This window comes from Pezoporus flaviventris, unplaced genomic scaffold (assembly GCF_033815535.1).
Source record: "Pezoporus flaviventris isolate CSIRO_AGI_PZ_B2104156 unplaced genomic scaffold, CSIRO_AGI_Pfla_v1 ptg000005l, whole genome shotgun sequence".
NCBI lineage: Eukaryota > Metazoa > Chordata > Aves > Psittaciformes > Psittacidae > Pezoporus > Pezoporus flaviventris.
In genome coordinates, this window is record NW_026892553.1 from 18,233,485 (window position 1) to 18,254,650 (window position 21,166).

At 43.3% G+C, this 21,166-nt stretch overlaps 1 long non-coding RNA gene across 2 annotated transcripts; it reads left to right on the forward strand.

Moving 5' to 3' along the window:
• Positions 1-618: 618 nt before the first annotated feature.
• On the forward strand, positions 619-7,073 carry LOC133265531 (uncharacterized). 2 transcript variants are annotated; one of them, XR_009742004.1, is made up of 4 exons: positions 619-1,706; positions 5,499-5,588; positions 5,697-5,802; positions 6,733-7,073. It is a non-coding gene; the product is annotated as an uncharacterized LOC133265531 (long non-coding RNA). The 2 variants fall into 2 exon arrangements; XR_009742003.1 differs by lacking the exon at positions 5,499-5,588 and having other exon boundaries at positions 654-1,706.
• Positions 7,074-21,166: the final 14,093 nt, after the last annotated feature.

The following is a 21,166-nucleotide window of genomic DNA, read 5'->3' on the forward strand; positions in this document are numbered from 1 at the left end:
ACCCACAGCCCCATCTCAGAGAGTTCTGCTTCTCCTTAACATTTTGTACTCCTTCTGTTTCCTGAATGTCAGGAGTAAATACCCAAGAAAATCCCGGTTCTTTAAGGTAAATGTATTCAACTTTGATTTATGGAGGCAGAAGTACTTGATTATTTTTATAACGTTGTTTAAATGAGATGAGCTGGTAAGTTAATGGCCTGAAGAGTTCAGAGAAGGTTCAAACAAGGATCTGAAATGCATTGCAGCACCTTTAGAGGTTTTTCCCCACCATAGTGGTTTTGGGACTGATTCTTCCACTGGTGCTAGGTACTGTCATTTTATTTAGGAGGTTTACCCTCTTAACGATGCACTTTTGCAAGGCATTTGACCCTCAGAGATCTGCTCTTGTTTCACATTTGCTCCTCAGTGTGCATTCAGGTTACCTCTGCAAGGCCACTCTGCACACATTCGTCTTGCTGTTAAAACCAGACCTCCTTCTTTCCAACTCTCAAAATGCTAAATACAAGGAAACAGACCTTTATTCCCCACTATTTCTATTCAAAATGCAGTTTAACTGAGGAAAGGGGTCTTGGCAAAATAATAATACATGATTGTCGTACTAATTGGCAGCTGCAATGATAACAACCATGACAAGTTTTAGCGTTGTCCACTTCAACCCAGCCAAGTCATTAAAGGTTTCCAAAGGAGAGGATTGTGTTATGAAGCTGAATATACAGTGGCTGCTCCACTGGTATCCCTGGATTGCTACACAGGTTTTTAACCACGCAAGCACAGGTTCAGCAGGATTTTGATCCATGGACGAAGGTCTCAGCTAAGCACTGAAAAGATGTTTGTTACCCTCCAAAAATAGAAATAAAATATTTACAAAGAGAATAATTGACTTTTGCTGTTTACTGCAGGCGATGGTTAAGCAGGCAGTGTCTGTACTGAGCAATGCAGTGACCACCTGCCACAAATGCTGTGATATTTGACAGATCCCTTTCTGCCAAGAACTATAATTCCTATTTAAATCTAAATAGAGGAGCCATGAATGCAGATTTCTCATCACAAAGACACTGGTGTTAATCCCCGGTACAGAAAAATAAGAAAAGCCAGAACGTTTTATTGGATTTTATATGGAAGATAATTAAACAGTATTTCTTCTTTACTTGTTATACGGCATACCATCAACATTCCTGCTGAAATCTGTTTAGAAAGAAAGCCAGGAAGTTCTATTGCATTTTTATGCAGAAGAAAAGTCGCATTTTGTATACTTGAACTTACATTAAAATAACAAAAAGTGGGTAAACATAAAATGACCAATGAATGGTGAAAACAAACAGAACAAGTAAGGGAAGCATAACACTATTCTCATGCGCTCGGCTTTATATTCTAAGCATGCAAACTACAGAAATGTTGATGTGCCTATGTATGCATTGTATATATTCATGCACTGAGCAGGTCTGAAAGCTGAAACTCCCCAAAGTTAGGGAGCACTGGAATTAGATGTGCTTGCACACCCTTAATTTGGCCTTTTTGACTGTATACACATGGATGTATTCCCCCCCCCCCCCCCAAAATGGTGCAGTGTAGGCAGAAAATTGGCTGGGAGAATGATGTAATCTCTGCGAGAGCTGCTTTGCAGAAGCCTGTTTCTCTCCTGCCCACAAGCCAGTTTGGTATTTTGGATGTACCCAAGGAAGTTCTCTGAGCATGTTTCCCAGCAGGTGGGTGCTGCCAATCCGAGGCTGCAAGAGAATGTGTCGAAGTGTGCATTTAAAGCGTGCTTATTAACAGAGGGGAGGCGGGAGCCGTAGCCAAGGTTGCATCCTCGGCATTTAGAAACGATTCGGTTCAGCCTGCGCTGCCATTTACTGCATTATGTGATGCATGTGGATTTTCCCAACAAAAGATGTTTATGAGAGGAGTGTATTTTAAGTTCCTTTTCACGACTGTACCAGAACCCCCCCTCCAAGCAGATGGCCTGACAGTTGCGAGAAAACTATTCGTAAGCCAAAAGTAGCATTTAAAATGCTTTTTAAGAGACGGTTCCTTCTCTGTAGACATGTTCATTTTAAGCAGGTACTAATTCTGGCCGCAGCAGCACCTTCCCTGCTTCCCAGCGCATTCCAGAGCCGACAGCACAAACTGAGGAGGCGCGGGCTGAGGAAGCGCAGCCCCCAGCAGTGCCAGCAGCGTGGCACAGGGATGCCGTGTCACATCACCACCCCGATCCCTGCTCTCCGAGGCTGCTGTCAGCACTGCTTGGGGCAGAGGGGACTGTGCTCGCTGCTAGCGTGGGGTGATACTGGAGGTGCAACAGTGTTGGAGTACAACAGTTTCAAAACAGGCTATATCCACAATGAAAAATGTTTACTTAGCATTTACAAGTGGGTAGAAACAAGCAGGATTAGCAACAAACTTGCCAAGGACATGAATATGTTTAATTCCATTTTCATTCACAGCCTTGACTGTTACCTCACTGAAGTTGAAGTTCTCTGGGGGAAAACAACTCGCTGAGAATGAAATAACTAAACCTGAGCCACTTGACCATTGCTAAGTTTATGTATTCTGGGAGAAATCTATTGGCAATACTGACTTCATACAGCTGCATTTACTGACCCTTTTAATTGCCTTCTACAGAACCTCCTGCTTGAAGGAAGAAAGCACTCCCATATCATACACTTGATAAATAAATAATGCCATTCCTCTGGAGACAAAAATTCCATCTCTTAATCCAAGCACAAGGACAGGGACTGACAGTCCTTACAATCTGGGGAGATTAGTTGTGCTTTTCCTTCACCTCAGTAACTGAGACTTATTATTTGTAGCATCTGAAACATTTAGAAACACTCCTGAAAAATTAGCCTAATATCCCGCAGCGATGAGTTGTGGGGTTGATTATTCACTGCACAAATGCTTTCAGAGTTTTTCCTTCACCTTTCCGTGCATATTTGTTCTGGAGAGAAAACAGAATAAATAGCTCCTTCTCCCTGCTTCTGTTATATCATCTTTTACTCCCGTGTTTTGCAAACTAAACAATGCTTGTCTCTTTAATCACCTTTTAGATGGAAGCCTCTTTCCTCGTGTGTTTAATCATTTTTGCTGTACTGTTTCTTACTGCAGAAGTATATACATGTGAGCATGCACACAATCAAAAAGTCTGCTAAGAACAGGTTTTAAGGCTTAGCAGAGGTTTGCTCTTTGCTCCCAAATCAATCCCTGTTCATCTCATTCTAAATTCACCTTAAGCAACAGGGTCCCCCCCAGTGCCAGTGCCAAGATGTGTGTGCAGATGTGCAAGTTTAGAAGTGAGGAGCAGGACAGAGAGGGCAGGAAGACCTCATCTCGCATTCAGCAGTGCGGTCACCAGGCCAGGCCTGACTTGCTGCAGAAATGAAGGCAGAGACCAACACGGGTAAGAAATTGTTTCTTCTGTGTGAGGAATGAGCTTTCTGAAGCCTAAACCTTTCAGACATGACAATTTGTAGATGATGCCGTTTCATCTTCCTGAGGCTAACCTTTATTCCAGTCTGCCTTTGTCCTTCACCCACACTGTGCAGCATTGCAATCTCTCTTTGAACAGTGATAATAAGTTCAGATCCAGTGCTACAGCTCTGCTTGGCCCAAAAGGGAACATGAAGGAGAAATGAGAAGCTGGTGAAAAGCCTCAGGGAGAAACAGGCTCTCTGGGTGGGACCGTCATCCTCACAGAGGTGCAGTCAAGCAGTTGTTATTTTCTTTTGGCAGCCTTTGGTTTCTGTGCTATAGATTTTCTCTCATTTCTTTCTGCACCCAGAATGCTCTGTGTGTTATAAAGGCCAAACTTTTGCTGGGGAGAACCAGTGCGCGCTGGGAACGGTCTATGTGTCCATAGATGTGCACGTAGATGCGTGTAGATGCACACATCCGTGTACGCAGAAGCCTAAGCCCCAGAACATTTTGGGTAGGATCCTCCTCATCTAATTTTAGCTTTCTGAAGCTTGATTATCTAGTCCAACCTTGTGGCTTAACCTTCTTCCGCAGGCAACAGAGAGAGGAGTCAGTTCATCCCATCATAAAGTAGGGGTATGAGATAGAAGGGATGCCTTCTGCCATAGAAGTACCTCTGCTGCCTTTGGCACAGAATTGGTCCAGTGCTCAGGTAGGTGTTTCCCTTCACAGGCTGCAGAGCTGTGTAACTAGAAAGACCCCAAAGTACTTGCTCACAGATCCTGCTCCTTGGGCCAGTTAAGTTGCTGTTATTGATCTTGGTATGAGCACCAGAGAGCTCTGGGGTACAGGAGGCTCTTACAGACTCAGGCTGCCTTACAACAGTGGCTGGAAAGAGTGATTATGGGCAGTGCTGTTACAGACCTCATGCCAATCATGCTACATCAATAAGCAGTTAGATTTATATTTACAACAGTGATAGTTGGTTACTAAATAAATTTTGCCATGTTCGAATTGGGGGAGAGGAAGAGAGGGTTGTGGTTTCTTTCCTCATATAGTTATAGTTTCTCTCTGGAAACCTCTTTAAAAAACAAAGTTAAGGTGCTGAACTCTCCTTTTGGTCTTGAAATCAAATCAGCTCTGCCTTGTCCTTGGCAAGTTCTTTGTTAATCCTGTTTGTGTATTTTAAATGCTGTGCAAACATTTTCATTGTGGATTAATGCACTCTTTCAAAGCAGTTGAGATTTTAAGATTGTCATTAATTCAGAGAGACTTCCGTTACTATTCTAGTTCTTTTGGAAACTAATTTCATACAATGCCCTTTTTGAGGCTTTGCTCTGGAGTGCTCAATGAATACTATCAAAGGCCGTATTAGAGACGATTGTATGTAGTTGACCAGGGTTCATACCAGTGACTAGTTTTAGATAGCGTCTTACATTGAAAACACGATTCTTCAATTATACCTCCTATTGCAAAAATGAAATTACCTTGAATGCTTGGTCTAGTAGGCTTATTTCTTTGAATACAATAGTAAATGGTCAAATTCTTCTTCACAGTAAAGCGTATCTGATTAAAAAATGAAAGAAAGAGAGAGAGAAAAAAATGTGAGAAGCAAAGTCAGTTGTAAGCGCCCTGAGATCAGTAAAAGGACAGATCGTACAAAGATTCTCCATTTGCGAAGCCCCAGTAATTCCAGGACTGTCTGAATGCTTCAAGTAGGAAGCGTCTAAAGTGCCTAATGTTCTGCTGGCTGATTCAGGACACTGCAAGGAGGGGTCAGAGGGCCCAAGCGAGTATGCAGAAGCTCTTAAACACATTCACACTTTTCACAGATAGTAATCAAAGTGATTTGCAAATGCATCTTAGCAAAACTTAACATCTTTGAGATCACAGTTGTAAAAAATAACTGATACAATTAGGGGACTGAATCTATGTTTGGTGGGTCTGCAGCAATTCACATTTATTACATTTCTAAGTGTTTTCTTGTCTGCTTTCCCAAGTCATAATGTACATCTGATTTATTTGGCGAATAATAGTGATTTGCAGCCCTTCCCTGTTCTTTTTTTTATATCTTACAATCTGTGCAGATGTTTTAGGAGTGACTTCACTGTGCAGGGGGTCTGACCTTGTGAGGACACACCAGCCCATGGACAGACAGTGGCTGGCAATGCTGGAAGGTTGGTCTTGACATGTACTGAATTGAGTGCCTACAGCTACAGAATACGTACACAACCTCAAGGCTACCTACTGTGGTGTTTCTAAACAGCCTGCTTTTCTAATTCCAGGATTACAGCGCTTAAAGGCACATAAGGATGATGAACAAGTGGAAAGGATCTTATGTCTTTACACCCACAGGGAGTTCCGTGCCTCTGTCCTGTTGGCATTAGTCATGTAAGCCTCTCATTCATCTACCTTGGGAAGACTGATTTGTTCAGCCTTTGGTGTTTTCATCTGGTTTTGATGTGCTAGCTGAACTAACTCAATGATTGCTTATGTGTATGAGAATTAATTAGAAATTTTGACTATATAAAGCAATCTTGTGGGCTCATGCTTCGTTAGTAGTCTAATCAGTTAGCCACTGCAATGCTAAGTGACTTAATTTGCACTGCAGATGCTCTAGCTAGAAGGCAGTGCACATTTGTGTGGAAGATGGATGCAGAATTTCATCAGCTCTTTGCATTAAATTCTTAGCATCCTCCTCTTACCTGGGTAGCATATGATGAGAGGACAGAGCACAAGGCTTCAGCATTGTGCTCCCTGCTAAAAGCTTGTCTTATGACAAAGAATCTGTTGCTTTACTTTACCAGAGAAAGATGCTGGTCCAGCTTACAGGGCATGGATGTGCACCTTGAGACTCTCGTGCATTCAGTTTCTTCAGAGCCACAGTAAAATGTTCCAAGACGAAAAGCATAACACAGGAGTGAAGTGGTTGTTTTCTTCTTTTAACTGCTCCCTTCCTTATTTCACTTGTAAAATTACTCAACTGATTCTTAGGAATACACAAAGCGCTTTGAGACCCTGAGCCACCACCTGCAGGAATCTGATTGTTTGCTAGAAAGGAATCATTTTTGTTGTCCAGAAAAGCCCTGAAGAAGACCAAGAAGCATTTCCATATTGTAGGCATTAGCAAGAAGGATTAGGCAGGCTGTAACCTTGGTCAGTCTGACTTCTACAATTATGGAAAATGACGAAGATTGCTGTTAGCTCCCATTTATCTTATGGCACAAACTTGTCCAGGATGAATCTTCTCTTTTGAAATACTTATCTCACTAAACTAGCATGTATATGAAGTGATTTCTCTTTCTTTGTTTCCCCCATCAGATTGATAATAGACTGTGTAGGAAAGTGCTGGAAAACACAAAAAGAAGTCGGAGCAATTCGAATTGTCATGGCAATATCCTCAGTTTTTCAAGAAGTTTGGTTCTGTTTAGCTAGTCACTTTAATTTTCCTTCGCTAACTTGTCTCCATTCTCTGCCATAATGATAATTCTTTCTATGACTGTCAGCCCTTTGCATTGTGACAGCTTAAATTAATGTTTTGATATTTCTCTCTTTGTAAGAATACAACAAAGAAGACAACTGCCAAGGATAGGACAGAAACTGTATGAATGTAAAACAGACATTGTGCACCAATAAAGCCAGAAGGAATAATTTTCACTTTATTGCCTTGTTAATAAGCTTTTGCACCAACTAACCCTGAACACTTTGGGTTCTATAGGCTTGTGGTGCCCTTCTGCTTCATCTGGACTGCAGTAAACTTCTTACTGGGGACCTTGGATGGTTGTGGGAATACTTCAACCCATTTAGGTCAGGAGGTTTAATATCTAAGGCAGGCTGATTCAGCCTCCAGTGCTACACTAGCTGTACATGTAAGCTCTGGTGGATTAGCTTGTTTTACAGTCATAATCATAATAGCACTTGTTCACAGCTGAAACTCTTTTGCAGACTAATATATGTTCATCTCATTTTTACATGCCACCTCTCCAAAAGTTAAGAGGATCAATAATAAGAATTCCAAGCAGAAGATGCAGGAGCCGTTGGAAGGATTTGATTTGGCACCTACAGAAGAAATGGTGGAAAAGAATTGTCTTAAGATTTTGTTGAGGTTTACACCAGTCCTTATCTAAAGTTCAAGGCCTTTTGCAGCATCATTCCTGTTCTTCATGTACTCCTCAAAAATCCCAAGCACATCTGGTATTGCCTTAAATGAAGCTTGACTTCAATGGGGGTGGTGTTTCAAAATGTTCTTTAAAACATCTTTTTGAAAAGATCTCAGCTACTGAGATGCAGTTTAATGCTTTGGCGTAGCTGAGGATTTCACTGCTATCTTCCCTCATTTTTATCATTTTCTGCCTGTTTTTCCTCTTCTGCATCCCTTCAGGACCAAACCTCACCTGGGGGATGAGGAATTTAAATGAAAGTAGAACAAAAAGAAATCAATTAATCCATTCTTTGTGGCAGAAGCCACCAGATGATGCTGTTACTCTTACAGCTTTTTAGCATGTGAGCAAGAGTTCAGTTTTTTAAGGAATGCTGCATTGTTATTTAGTTTTACAGTAATCCTCTGAGACAGGATAGCGGCAGAGTGTGTTTTCTGCTTTATTCTCTATGTGATGCAGTTCTTGGGACAAATTCCTTTCCTTGGAGTTAAATTTCAGTGCCCAGCTGGAAAGTAGTGCTTTCTGGAAGCAGTGGGGACTTTTTTGATGACTGCAGATACCACTGTCACAAGGTAAAAAAGAAGCACAAAGAAAATGGGTTTCAGTTAGGAGAAAGTCCAGATTGCTTTGTGTTCCACCAGCTCACCACCAAACCCCCTGTCACTGTACAGAAAGGAGCGAAAGTTGTCACAGAAGGAATACACTGAAGGAGTAAAGGATGCTCTGACTGCTGTGTTTGTGGTTGACCATATATAAAGCAAGCCACAAGGAGAGCACAGTTTGAATCTCAAACCATGCTTTTGACCTGTACCTCTCCCTCTTGAACAGAGTGCTGAATCCAGAAGAGCTTCAAAGAATAGATCTGAAGTGTGAGATGTACTATTTATGTTAATGGACCACAAGTGCTGAAAGCTAGGGATGAAAAATTTAGCATCAGATTTGTCAAATACTTCATTGCTGATGGGATCATTTTAGCAGGAATGACCAATGACAGTGCTTATCCATCAAACTGAAGGTTTCATATAAAAAATAAATAACAGGGGAGATGGGGCTTTTGGTGGCTGATTCACTTATGCATTTTAATTAAAAATCTTGATTGTTTGAATGCAAATGAAGCAAACCCAGAACTGCCAGTTCATTGCATCGGCACGCTTAAAATCACAGCGGCAGCAGCAGAGATTTGGTTCAGTCAGGTATAACGATGATAGGATCCTGAATGAAACACACGAAAGCTTTGCTGCATCTGCAGATCTTGCCATCGGCTATGCCTTACTCTGCTTTTACCAGTGGGAGCAACCCCCACAGCAGTCATCTGAAGACAATAAGAGCTCATGCCTCAGCCAAGCCGTTTCTGGACAGGGATCTGTTAAACTAGAAAGTTTCACTGAAGGGCTCATGTCAATGTTCAAACATTCCCAGATCTCAGCAAGGCAAGATTAAACTGTTCTGTTTATGCTAAGAGAAGCATCACGCTTCTCCTATATACCTGAGATTATCTTTGCCTTGGAATTACTAAGATTGACTGCCATTTTTTGTAAAAGAAGTTCTGTTTACTTTTTATAGATCTTACAAGGGAGAATAAGCAAGCACATGCAGAAATCAAGCAAGCACGTTACAGAGCTAATGCATCCAGGCTTTGCTAAGCCAATTAAGCAATCAAATCAAGGTCACAGCTGAGATGGACCCAACAGATCAATGAGATTGAATGCCCAAAATTAATACACTAGGAAATTAAATCAAAAGGATAAATTTGAGACTGAATTGGTTTTGTTGTCTTGGGCGGAGGGGGGGGGGCTGTTTAAGGGGAAGCTGTTTTCAGTTGCAAGCCACAGCCAGTGCTCAGCTCAGAGTGTTTTGTCTGGCCAGCACATGACGTAGGTACTCAGAGGATGTATGCGTCCATCAGATGCTTGTCCTTCCTGAGACAGACCCTCTACAGCAAAGGGTGACCCTGATCTGCTTCATTTAAGGAGGAGGTACAACCACCTTACTGCTGTCAGCAGCTCTGCTTCATTATTTCCTTCCTTAATCTCACTGCTGTAACAAGTTATTAGCTCGCTGTTTTGATTCTCCCTTTCTAGCACAGAGAAATTCTTCCCCCTAGAAGTGACATAGATGACAGCCAAATCAAGCAGTAACAGCTCTGGGGAAAAAAATAATAAATCCAGAAGAATCTCCCTAATTATACGCAAGATTTGCAGGGTTTGGTGTTTACTTTTAGGGCCCTGTATGTAGTGCTGTTTCTCCATTATAGAGTGCAAATGTGCAAGTGTGTGTTTGAGATAAGGCGGTATCATCCCGGTGTATTGAAAGGGAAATGAAAAGAAAGAGTTCAAATGCTTTGTATTTTGGGCTCTTTCACTTGTGGTGTTGACAGCAGCTGTAACAAAGTTTCAGGCTGAACACAACTTACAATTCACGTTGAGCGTCTCAGTGGCATTAGCAGAGTCAGGAAGAAGTCTTTTACCTCTTCTCCCATGAATTGTTCAGTCACAAGAAGGGACAGCTTTGTGTCCAGAAGCTGTCTGGAAACAAATGTATTCCTTCCCATCGAGACCTTCACTCCTTTAAGAGTCCTGTTCATAATTAGCTCCAGACCTTGCTGTAGGTAATGTTGCCTAGTGGAAGCCTTAAGCTATGTGGCCACCAGGATGAGTGCTCACTGCCAAGCAATGTCTGCTAGTTTAATTGCAGGCTGCTTGCCAGAGCAGAAAGAGATATGGAGGGCAGGCTGCAAAAACATACCTTTACTTTCTAGCTCACTGAAGAATATCAAGTGTACAGGGCAATAAATAACTTCAAAAATGAATTCTTTATGAGTTCTTTCAGAGCAGTTACTTCCTCACCCTACCTTGGGCACCTAATGCAGGTAAATTCCCCAAAGAAAAATGCTCCTTTATTTTAATTTCTTTTTTAACATAAGGCTAAATTTTGCTCATAATTAGAGCTTTTCTAGGTCCAGTTCAGAGTGATAGCGAGGAACTTTTGTTCTATAGGAGCAGCTTTTCCTTTGAACATATTCCAGAGAATTGGGCTGCAAGGCTTGGGTCTGCCATCCCTCGTGGGGCCATTTGTAGGGGCTTCCTTCATCCTTCATCATCAGGAAGCAATTAGCCACTCCCCAGGTCTCACCAGCCCTGTGCTCTGAAACATCCACATCAGGGATGCTGCCCAAGTCATGATGGAAGGGCACAGAAGGGAGTTTTGTTGCTGTTGGCTTGAACATCCCAATGGGCTTGTAAAGCCCGAAGGCTGGTTGCCTGTGTCATAGCCTGGTGCAGAGCATGCCAATGGCTGCTGAGGCAACTTGTGTGAGCAGCTATCCCCCAGCATGAGGGGCAGGCTGCCGAGCCAGGCCTTCTGTTTGGGCAAAACCCAGCGACGCTGCTGAATTAAAGACATAATTGAGGGTTTGGCAAAATTGCAGCGCAGCTGCCCAAGGTCATCTCCAGTGAAAGTAGCCGAGGAGGTTTACACAGAAGATGTTAATTGGATTTTCCTTCTCTCTTTAGAAAGGTTTAGAGCTATCGGATCTCCCCACACTACAAGCGGCATGAATATGTCCAATGATATTGTGAGCTGATTATTGTTCATTCTTAACGGCTTTCCATCTCCGTAACAACAGTATTAGCATTAATATTGTGCCCAGGGCTCTGAATATGTAGACTAATGGAACTCAATCAGCTCTTAAAGAACAAAGGATCCCTTTTACGTGGCACCCTGTGACAGTCAGAGGATTGGATTAGCAACTTGTCAATCCTCCTGTTTGCAGCTCTTTTTGGATGCGCTCTTGAATGCGGATAGTATGTAGAATTACATTATCTGAGAAATTAATACAAAACATGAAGGTATGTGCTATTCCCTCCTGACCTGATTATTCTAGATTATTTAACTAAGTAGCCAGCGTAGCCCCTAATTTAAGTGCTGAATTTCTACAGCAAAAATAAACCCACTATCTTTTCTCATAAAAGAAGCCCCCGAAAGAGCAAGCTCAATTGCCAATTATGCTTCTTCCATGAAATCTCTTCTATCCCCTTCAGGATAGGTTTGGGTAAAAATATAATTGCAGTGGATCAGGATGCTTAAGAAAAGATGTAAATGAAAAATGTTATGTGTTGGCATCTGATTGATCCATTTGAAAGGAAGAGAAGGGGAATGTGACGAGATGGTAAGGAGCTCATAGTTTGTTTCGAAGGAACCCGGCATTTTTAACCTGTGCAGGGTGCTGAGCTATAATTAAGAACGGCAAGTCAGTGAAAAATCTATTTAAACTCCTGACAGCTTCTCTAGATGAGCATTTTTGACATCTCCATTCACTCTGGCAAATCACTAATGTGATTTCCTTCTTTTTTTCTCCCCCCCCCCCCCCCCCCAAATTATATTTCTATTAGCTTTCTGCACATAATAACAAAGTGAAAATGATGTTGCAGCCTGGACAGGTCTTTAACTCCAAAGCTCAGTTCTTCCAATGTGCTTAATTAGCTGCCTGATGATTGTTTTATTCTGAGAGAAGTTTTGTAAATGTGTTTTCATCTATAAAGGGTCTTTAAAGTGAAAGCAACTGTTTGATTCTGTTTGTTAGCTGGTGAAAACTATAGCAAACCCTGGATAACAAAGCACTGTGATTAATTGATGTCAAGATACCCATCTCTGCTGGGTTGGTTTTGTTACCTTGAGATGGTTGAAGTACTGAACAACAAAACAAATATTTGGGTGAACCCTGAGTCTTTCCCATTAATAATGACTCTGCAAGGGAAGACTATGGCTCAAGCCTGGTAACTTGGGTGTAGGTATAACATTTTCAAACATGTCACCAGTCTTCCTCAAACTGTGAAGAACTTGCAATAACATTGAAGTCAGATGCACTGTGAATACGTTGGGTTTAATTTGATAGCAAAGAAATACCATCATTAATTAGAATGCTTTCAGATTAGTGTTTGTCTTGCATAATTTAGCGTTTGCCAAAGTTCAGGGAAGATATGCACTAAATAGAAATTATTACTTTGATAATGCTGCTACATTTCCTCTCCTTATTTTTAATACGGCTTTTTAATTTGGGCAATGAGTATATATCACTAATCATTTTGAAAGCCTATTACCAACACCAACCAATCCATCAACTTGAGTTAATAATTTATTACAAAAATTGGAACTGGACACAGACATGGAGGACTGAAGGAAAGGAAAAAGAAACGCCTCCTTAGCAGATGATAACCCATTTTCCTCTGTGCACAAAATGCCCCTTGTTCTACTGGGACTTGTTTTCCCAGTGCTGCGACTCCACTGGTAGCCATTAAACTCCTGCTCGAGACACATTCCACTGCAGGGCATTTGGAAATTAAATGCTCAAGGAATTAGAAGTAGACGGTCTTCTCCCATAGTTAATTTCCCTGTGTATTATTAGTAGCTGCCTCTGCACTGCTAATGCCCTTCTCCCACTGTGTGAGCATGAGCTGGCAAGGTCATTTATTTTTTAACATGTTTACTGGAAAAATGCGTTTGCATCTGAATGATTGTTTTGGGAAAAATAAAAATCTTTGGATGAGTCATAAGTGAAGGGAAAGAAAAAAAGGTCATTTGAGAAGATTTCAGTAAGAGAAGAAATGGATAAAGAATATGGAAATGCATTCTAATTAGAGTGAAAAGTTTGAAGACTGCATCTTGTAGTGAAATTACTGTCTGCAGCAGACAATGCTCCTCATTAACAAACCCGGACCTCACTTTTAGTACACTTAAACCAAGGCTCTTCACCAGGTCCTACCACTTAAAACCATGCATCAGTGACCATAGCACTCGCTCCTGTGCTGTTAAGTTATACTGTTAACTGTGGTTATCCTTAACCCTCTGCATTCATGAGCAGATAGCAACTTGGAAAGCAGCGCTAGTCAGATGAGGGATGCTACAGAGAGGGAGTGTATAATGCTGAAATTGAATCTTTTGAATGGTGGAAGAATAGTAAGGACCCTGCCTACTGAATTATGTTAAACTGCAGCATTTATTTATTTTTAGTACAGTTTTGGCTGGTGACAATGCAGTCATTACAGCCTTTTGTTGTTTAAGGTGTGTGTGTATATTTCTGTTTGAAAACCTTAGTGTAAGAAAGGCAGGAACAGTAAAGCTTTTAATATCAACCCCCTCCAAACAATCACAACTCCGGTTTCCCCCAAGTTTGGGTATTTTGTCAGTTATTGTGGGTCATTAGGTGGGAAGGAGAGAAAGCAAAAAATGAAATGAGCAAATATTCAATTCAGTTTCCTTTAATAAGCTCTTACTTTGACATTAATCCTTGTCTGCAGCTGAGGTTTCACTGGCTTCTGCAGGAATCGTGGTCCCATTCTTCCCCACAGCTTCTGCATCCCATTCTCCCCTTCCGTCATGCTCCAGAGGAGATGCCTCAGCCCCACCAAAGCCAACAGCATACCCCTGCAAATGGAGAACTGCTCACAGAAAACACCAACAGCCCAGGTGAGTGGAAAACTAAATATAGACCAGAGCCGACATGTTTCAAGTCAATGAAATACCTTTCCAGGTTTCCCAGTGGAATATCCCACCAAAACCCAACTGTTGGCCCAGAGAGAGTTTAACAGATTTCCATTTTGTGATGGAAAAGAATTTCCCTGCATTTATGGTGAGTGGCATTGCATTGATCCCTGCCTGCAGCTCCTGATGCTTCATGGGGTGTCCCCATTCCTGCTCCCTTCCCTCCGGAGCAGCATCACCTGAAGAGTGCGTGGGCCCTGGCTGTGTTAGCAGGGGTGCACTGGAGGTGGCTGCAGTACCCATATGAGGTGTTCAGCAGGGCTCTGGTGCTTGCAGGCGGCTTGATTTCCCCAAAGCACTTACTTGTGTTTCAACCCACCTGCAGCTTGCAGTGAGCACAACATGTCTCGAACAGGAATAAAACCTGACTCGCATATCAAGAGACGGCTACTTTTATTTGCTTCTTTAGTCTTGTGAAAGAAAAGGAGGGGGAAGAGGGTGTAGATAAAGGTAATAAACAACTCCAAGCCCTGCTAGCATTTGAAATGATTCTGCTGTTGATGGTTTCTTTTGGCTACAGGTGATTCTGTGTCAGCTAAACAGCCAGTAGGGCTTTCCTACTGCTTGGACCTAATCCCAGCACGGAGCTGAAGCTACAGGCAGGAGGATGACAAACAGGAGGCACACCAGGTACTAGGCAAGCATCCGTCTTAAATTCACTTGACTTGGTTGCTGTTTTATGGGTCTTGTTCTCTTCGCACACACACTTGTATTCCACTGGTGTCGGTACAGCAACTTCATTGAAGTCATCCTGTGTAAGAGCACTTCAGACCCTCCAGACACAGAATAGAAAGGCTTTTCATGCTGTGGCAGAGCCTGACTTTACACACACACACACACACACACTCGCCTTATACCCCCATCCTCACAGCTCTCAGGTATACAATCCACTCTGCAGCATTCTTGCTGTGCAGCACTCTTAAGCCATTCAGGTAGATCAGTTTTGTTTAGATCACTGTTATTTTTGTTACCTGCTCTGCCACGGGAGCTGCAGCAGCTCACCTTGCTGAAGCACTTTGGGATCCCTGCTGCCACCGAAGAAGGACTGGCTGGCAGAGATGGAGCTGGTGAGGGGATGCTGGAGAGCTGCAGCTAATTACAGTCAAAAATCATAACTTTAGACAACTCTAATGTTTGCAGCTGGAAAGACTTAAAAGCTATTTGCTTCTAATCTCCCTCTGACAATCAATGAATTGAACAGTAAATGTTATTAGACTAATTTACTGTTCATCAAGAGTAAGAAATGAATAGAATAATTTACTATTCATACATCCAACTGTGTGACATGTGTACAGATCAGTTTGAAAGAAAGAGCGACATTAGGGTTCCAGTTTTCCTCCTATACCTTTTTTGATTCCAATTTCTCTCCATTCTCATCCCTAAAGCTGCTCTGGCTTTGCCCCAGTGGCAGAATGACCACATCTGCTTGGGTACACATCTGCTTCAGTACATAGAGTAATTTACTATCTACCTAACCATCCCAGTATTTTCCACTGGGAGAAGCAGTCACAAGCTGCACAGCTCTAAAGGAAGCCCCTGCTAATTCTCACTATTCCCTGTGGGAGGCATTTACCCCCATTTTTGGGTAGCTTCCATGAGGATGCTACAGTTGTGCTCTGTACTGAGAGCCTCATCTTTCTGCTGTGGATACGCTCATTATTTGGGCGTTTGGAGTATACAGGGAATACACTGGGTTAAATGCCCTTTCTGTTCAAAACTGGGATAGTGTTACTTAGTTAGAAATGCTGAAATGTAATGCACTTCTTGTAGAACTCAGAAAAATTCATCTGGGGGAAAAAAAGGTCAAATAGTCCCCAGATATTTTAGATATTAAAGACAGAATATGAACACATACCAGTCATTTTCTGCATGCCACAGGCCTGAACACAAGGAAAACACACAGAAAAGTGTTGTCTGAAATGATTGGAACTGAGGTTCTCAGCGGGGTTGATGTTACCTGCTGGTGTGGATGCCCTTCTAACCCTCAGTGATGGTTTCCTGCGGTCAAAGCTTCCTGGCAGCCCTGGTGACCTTATCTCCCAAGCCAGCACCGGACCGATGTCCTGCCTATTCATTCTCCTTGGCTAGATTCATTTTGCCTCCAAGCAGCACCAAGCAGAAGCAGTTTTTTAGTTCAGAGGAGAGTGCACACAGACAACTTCTCACTTCAGCTGTGAGGTTTTCCCTGCACCTCAAGAGATCCCACAGTTTTTGTTTTGATAAACAAGATGCCACCTACCATCTGCCATCTCCCTTGCCTCTGTCAGGAAGTGCAGGCTGGAGAATTCTCCCAACTGGAAGAGTCTCAGCTGTCTCCTCACTTCAGCATTACCCTTTCATGGCATCTTTAGAGGTCTGTCCGCAAGCTCTGACGTGTTAGTGTTGAAAAGAAACTCTGACAGACCCGAAGGTTCAACCTTGAAGATTTAGGATCGATTTTGCTTTTAAAACTCTTTTTAAACTCAACAACAAAGCAGAAAGTACAGATTCATCTTCTTTTCCTACTTCTAAGCTGGGTGCTTTTTCCAGGACTTGACAGTCAGGTTCAATTTGTCCTCCTCGCACACGTTATCACAAGTAAGAGAGATCCCACCAGCCAAACACCAATTCAAGCCTCCCAAGCAACTCTTTCCTCCTTTCATACGTATGAGATGTAAGAACAGCTCAGCAGAGTTCTTTCAGGATGAAAGCTTTTCCTCCTGGTTGTCACCCGTAGAGATAAGCCCCGGAGCCAGTGATGCTCCAGTGGGATTTGCCCTTTTCTGGGGATAAAAAGGGATGTGATGCCTCCTCTGGAACACACCATCAAAAGCTCAGGTTCATCTTGGGCCGTGTGTGTTGCAGGACCATTCACCCACCCAGCTGATTCCCGTGTAGATAACTTGAGCCAGGTGAGATGATTTGCAGCACAGCTTTAGCTGGTGGCAGCAGAGTCATTATGAGACTGCCATTACAGTTACAGCGTTAGCAAGAAATCATGCCAAAGGCTGGCTGTGATCATGTAAATAGCTGATGGAGGAGTGCAGGGGTTATAATTAGCTTGTGCTGGAGGTGGGGAAGACACCTTGAGAAAAGATGCTCCTGCCCGTGTGGGAGCATAATCCTTGCCAGGAGAGATGTAGGGGCCCGGCACAGCTCCTGCCCTGCAAGGCAGAAGTGTTGGACTGTGTGGGGCAGAGCTGATGGCTGCTGAGCTGCAGCCAGCTTGATTTCTGTGCTAGGCAATGCTTAGGAAATAGAATCAACACATCAAATGATATGTCATGTAAGTTTGCCATGTCAAGGAAAACAGCCCGAGGCCCTTCTTCCCATTTGCTGCTACAACAGCCAGACAACCTGGCCCCGAAATTTATTCTGGTCTTTAATCAGGCAAGCTCCCTGTGATCTCTGAGGTTGGGCTTCACGGGTTTGGAAAGGGATTATATGGTTTTCTACAAGGAAGGCGCTTGCCCACTGTTCTTGAGGCCTGTGGTCACTGTGAGAGTCACACACGTTGTGCACTGCCTGCTGAAAGAGTGGAAATGTTCTCATTTGCCCCAGTAGTAGCTGTGTGATAAACATCCAGTGTAGCTGCTTCAGAGCCATTACTCATGCTAGGTTTCCTTCTCTATACACAAAAGCAGATGCTATCCAGCACCCAGATGACCCCGAGTGCTGCTTTCATCCTGTGCTACATTTGCTTTATTATTTTTACCCAGTCTCTTTGTGCTGAGGTTTATCCTTCCCCATGACAGTGCCGCTCCAAGAACAAAGCTGATCCTCCACAAATCAGGCACAGTGATGCAAGGTCACTTCAACTCTTCATTTTTGTGCCCCAATTTAGGGCACAAACACAATGCTCAAGGGACCGGAGTGAGATGTCCCCTCCGCGGTCACATCACGATTCCCTTTCCAACTCAAGCAGCTATTTCACACGTTTCTTTTTACTTAGGGTGTTGTGAGATGCCAGTTTTGCCTTTAGGAAAGAAGAGCAACCTGAATGTGTGTTCCGCTGATGCAGAGTCCTGCCACTGCCAGCTGCAGGAGGAGCAGGTCCATCACAGTGCTTGTGAAAGCCTCTGTTTCAGCTCCTCAGGACCCCAAGCCATTCAGGGCTCTCAAATGAACACTTTCCAGGAGAGAAGGGACATAAACCTAGGTATGAACCCAGGTTTAAAAAGCAAACAAACCCTTAGCAAGCTTCTAGGCCAAGGTGCAATTTCTCTGGCAGGCAATATGGTTTTCTTGTATGTATAATAAACCCCAGTAATCGGCATTGCTCCGAGCTGCCACAACCCACTCTCTCCCGTGGTGCAGCCCTGGTCGCTCTCACTGATGTGTGCTATTTCTGAACTAAAGCATAAGGTTTATCATCCCTGCTGTTCTACCCTGCAAGCAGGAGTGAAAAAAGGTCGACTACTGTGTTCAGGCAGCATCAAATTACTGTAAAACAAGTGAGATACTGCAGTGATATATGGGGAATCTCAGCATCTTCAATTCTCTTTCAGGGTTTTGTTATAAATGGGTCACATTCTTAACAGAAACACGAGCCATCAACTCACGCGTCCCTTCCAAGTTATTTTAAGGTATGGTCCTTTCCAACCCTAACCATTCTGGGATTCCCTGATGTGCAAATGAAACTGGATGTGCCATGGAGCACCTTTGTCTGAGCTATGTGATGAAGAGTTCAGTGTCATAAACAAGCTTCCAGGCTGTCTTTGGGCATTGTATGATAAAAAAGGCAATGTGTGCACATTAACATGGACGATCAATAAGTGTCACACATGGGCTGCGCGTGTGGGAGGAATTGGGCACCTCTTAATCACTTTTCTTAGTCTCCTAAATCTGAGCGGGAGATACTCAAAACCCCAATGCTATAACACCAACTGCCTGAGCAGCGTTGCCTTTGTCTACTTGAACCAATTGCTCAGGTAATACAAGCCCAGTGTCAGTCCTTCCTGTCAGAGAGGGCATGAACCTTTATCTTTCCAAGCTGAAAGCAAGCCATTCAATAGATCTGCATCTATAGACAGCACCACTCCTTTCATCCATCCATCCATCGGAATGTGTGTACCTGTCTGCTGCTGAGACACAGATACAGCGCTCACCATAACAGCTCAACTAATTGTGCAGCTGCATCACTTGGGGTTTGGTCTGTTTTTAATTACTCCTACTGAATTCAGACAAGGATGATGACAGGGAGATGCAGCCCACTTTTAGATGATGCAAAGGGTAAGAGGGGGATGGCATCCTAAAGCAAAGGTGAGGTGGGAGGCACGATGTAGTAAGTGTGGGAGTAAATTAAAGACCAGGAGCATGGACTTTTAGCAGCAGGTGAGCTGAGGGAGTTAAGAGGTGATGGCTAACTGCATCTCATCTCCTGTTAACCTGCATCCTTTAGGTACCAGCTGACCGCCTCGCACAGTCCCCACGCTGATGTCTACGGTGCCATGAGATGCTGTTAGCCCTAAGAGTGGCACATCAGCCTGTAACCCCATAGCCCTGCCAGCCATGACCTATGCAGATCGCAGCTTCACCCTCTCCAGGGCTAATGGCAGCACCAGGATCTTGTCCCTGAAGCCATCCAGAAGCAGGAGGCTTCACGTGGCAGGGGCCTGGTGGCAAATTGCAGAAGCTCTCACAATAATGAGAGAGCAGCTTATTTCTTACCAATTATTTGCCAAACAACATGTAATTAAATAGTGCAGAACTGTCTACGATGCATCTTTGGGTCTTTAGGCCATTTGCTTCTTTTCTCTCCTGTTTGTGGCACACTCCTACAGCCCTTCAAGGCTACTGCACACTGTAGAGCAGTGGAGGAGCAGAGTGATAATTGAACAATTAACAAGTGATGTCATAAAACAATGTACTTAAAATGCATAATTAAAAGAAGTGAACCACAAAAATGTACAACAGCATACAGGAAAAAGCACACACACTGTAATGCTGACAATAAGACTCAAGTAGGAACTGAAATAAGCAATTTAAAAGGGGAGAAAAATAACAGCAGAGTGGTTAAACAAAGATGTGGCATAAGCTAGAAGCATCTCTGTGATTTGCCAAAAAATATAATGATGTTGTAAAAGACCTGTTCTCTGAAGTTAACAAGTTTGGACCATAAAACAGTCCTTTGGTGGCTCCCCGTGTCATTATTTGCTACCAAGACGCTGCACTGATGGGCTCAGTGGGATCGCTGGATCCAGTGTTAGATCAGTAAGCAGGAAAGCAGAGTTCCCACCAGATTTCCTGCCTGGAGAGCTGTTAGGATTCGTGCTAGTTCTTTAAAGAGCAGAACTGTGTACAATACTGCACTCCAAATGACCCCGTTAGGAATATAATCTTCTGCTACAAATGAGATGTTTGGGGAAAAGAAACATCGGAAAGCCAAAAGCAAAAAGAGAAAGCCAACACAGGAGGCTGCTTGACTGAACTCCATCCTAAAAGTGCAGCTTTCCGAGGAGCTTGCATGCTGCCTGTACCTCTGCTCTTGGGAAGGCCGGGAGGGGGCTTACCCATGGCCTCTTCCTCAAGGCCAGGCTCTAGGCTTGGTTTCACCCCAGCTCTGTCCCTGCCATTGGGTATCCAGCGTGGTGCCGGAGGGTGCCGTGAGCTGTGCATGGCAAGTCCTTTTCCTCCAGTTTCTCTTTGTTTCAGCACATTCTTTTCTTTTTAAAGTCAGGACACTGGGAGAGATTCTACAGCGCAAGGCAGACGTGCTTTCCAAGAGTAATTGCTCTTTGGCTGATGCACAGGAGCTCTGCTCATGCATTTCTGGGAGATGCCCGCAGACTGCTAACTGCTCTGGAAGCCTTTCAGCCTTTGCTGCCTGCAAATGGCATTATTATTCACTAATAGCCTTGGCTCACCATGTTGTCTTTTGGTTAGTTAGCAGCTATTCTGCAAGTCAGAGACAGGGAAAGAGGAACATGTTTAAATGGTAGCCAGCTACTGACCTGGAGGAAACAAACCTGGAGGGTTTTCTCTGAGCGATACCCACCATTAGCTGGGGAGTGATTAGGAGGGCCAGTGTCAGCATTTGGGAAGGGGTGTCCATCCTGTTTTCCATGCTGCTGTTT